Raw genomic sequence first — 2,500 nt, 5'->3', positions numbered from 1 at the left:
GATATTATATCATTAATATACAACAATATATAAAATATATTATTACATGTGTGTAACTGCAGTGAAACTGAGAGTAAATGACAGGAGCAGGTAAGTTAGGAATCAGCTGACAGATAACAGTGTGTGTGTGTGTGTGTGTGTGTGTGTGTGTCAGTGTGAGTCAGCTGGAAATCAGAAATCTGCTGCAGAGGCTTTCTATGACAGACAGCTGCACAACCAGAGCCGTATATACACCAGGGTTCAGTCGACACTGGGGTCGTGTCGACGGACCATCAGCTGCAGTTCCTCTAACGGCCACTAGATGCTGCTGTGATCAAACTCTCACTGAACTAAAAACCTTTTCTAAACCAGTGGTTTCCAACCCGGGGGTCGCGGCCCCCCACAGTGTCACATGACAAACCTAAAGGTCATTAAGAGAAAAAGAAAATACAGACTTCCTGTTCATTTAATCAGATTTTCCCATTTTCTTCTCTTCTGAAAATGATTTCAGATTAAAAAACATATTATATTATATACATGAGATATGGAGCTGTAAACGAGAGTGTTGATTATTCTTGTTTTGGTGAACTTGTTTACTCACACAGAAATGTATTACATGACAAATATGATCCTATATGAAGAGTGATGTTGCCGTATATGTCTCTTATAAGAGAACATAGTATTAACACGTATATATATATATATATATATATATATAGATCCTCTGGATATATGAAGATATAAGTTTATAACATATATCATATAATCATATAATATAACATATAAATTATTAAAAGAATATATTCAAATTATCTTACTATATTCAACAAAATTCAATATGTTTATATATGTTTTTCTCATTAATCTAACCCTCTGAACTCTAAGGTGTTTCCTCAATTTTTAAATATACTCTTGAATCCACCTTTTAAAAGGTATTTGCATAACGTAACGCAAGGTAACATAACATAATGTAACGTTACATAACGCAACACAGGAAACGCAAGGTAACATAACGTAACGTAGCGTAAGATAACGTAAGTATATTTGTAGTTTTAAACTGGTGCAACCACCATATATATCAATATATGAAACTGTTCCCATTTCTAATAGGTAATATACATTTATATATACATTTTACACGTATGTTTTCATTTTAAGTGTACATATAAAATCATATAAAACAAATATTCCATACATGGAAATTCAATATTGGTCAGACATATCTGTCTGAATCATCAGAAGACGACGTCGACTCGTTAAATCAGACGTGAACCTCAGACAGTCGACACAACTCTGAGTCTACATGGCTCTGCTGCAGCTGCTGGGTGGCCAGTTCTGTATTGTCTGATGTGACCGATGGACACAAAGGGATTATTCCAGAGTCCACAGCTTTGTCCCACACACACACACACACACACACACACACACACACACACACACACACACACACACACACACACACAGAGGTCTGGGTAACAGGCGGTCAGCCACAGGAAAAGTCCTGCACATGCTCATAATGAAATACAATGTGTGTGTGTGTGTGTGTGTGTGTGTGTGTGTGTGTGTTACCTTAGGGAGAATAAGGGATCATGTCTGTATCTGTTGGTCTTCAGCTCGATCAGCAGCTGAAACACAAACATGTACATTTTTAAAAATGGCGGGAAACTGCAGGAGCTGGAGTTAATGAACGAATGAGGTTAATGAAGTTTTTACCACCAGCTGAACTTAATAACAGAGTTAAACTGTCCTGTTTCTGTGTTCTGGATTTATAAAGTAAATGTAATAAAAACTATAAATTCTTCTTGGAGAATCTGTAGCTGCAAAAGTTTTTAAAGAAAATCACATTGTGCGTCACGTTCCTGCAGCAGCTGCTTTCATTTCCATCATCTCATAAATTCTTCATGAATTTAAAAAGTTTAAATTAAAACCATGTAAATATTCATTCGTTCATTATCCATTTATTTTGTCCACATTTGTTGAAAATCACGGTGCAAAGCCTCCTGGGCATCGATGGTGTGTGGGAAAGAAAGGTCAGCGAACGCCTCACTGATGATGTGTTCAAGTGCCTGAGCAGATGTGAATAGGTTGTTTTTTTTGCAACCCTCTGATAGGACCCATAGGAGTGTCTCCTGTCTCCCTGCTGGACCTTGGTTGTCATGGTTACAATAATAAACACATGGACTGTACCTACAGCGGGCATATCTATCTTTGTCGCCATGGTGACTATAAAAACGGTCATGGCTTGGTTAGGTTTAGGAAAAGATGGTGGTTTACGTTAAAGTAAGTACTTCCTCAACATCGTACGATCTCTGTTGTCATGGTTACAACATAAACTGCTGTTTTAACATGGGAATCGAACACACGGCTCTCCTGTGTCACATTCATCCATCCTCCTCCTGACGTGGACTCAGTCTCTCTTTACACTACATCACCGACACTTTTCCCCTTCGCTCCTGTCATCATCACTACGACCACTAGATGTCACCTAGCAACAAACCCCCCCCCCCCCCCCCCCCCCCCC

General features: G+C 38.5%; 1 protein-coding gene across 1 annotated transcript in view; it reads right to left on the bottom strand.

The window, feature by feature from the left end:
* The window catches only part of LOC111671415 (dematin), a 27,283-nt gene that overhangs the window by 11,999 nt on the left and 12,784 nt on the right, over positions 1 to 2,500 (bottom strand). Inside the window, exon 2 of the mRNA XM_087179910.1 lies at positions 1,549 to 1,604. The gene's annotated coding sequence lies outside the window, so the exon portion shown is untranslated. The remainder of the gene's footprint in view (positions 1 to 1,548; positions 1,605 to 2,500) is intronic.

Source organism: Seriola lalandi, unplaced genomic scaffold (assembly GCF_002814215.2).
Source record: "Seriola lalandi dorsalis isolate HSWRI2012SDOR001 ecotype SW California unplaced genomic scaffold, Sedor1 jcf7180002054878, whole genome shotgun sequence".
In the NCBI taxonomy this organism is placed as follows: Eukaryota; Metazoa; Chordata; class Actinopteri; order Carangiformes; family Carangidae; genus Seriola; species Seriola lalandi.
Note: the sequence above shows the minus strand (reverse complement) of the source record. Positions and strands in the feature narration are given on the sequence as shown.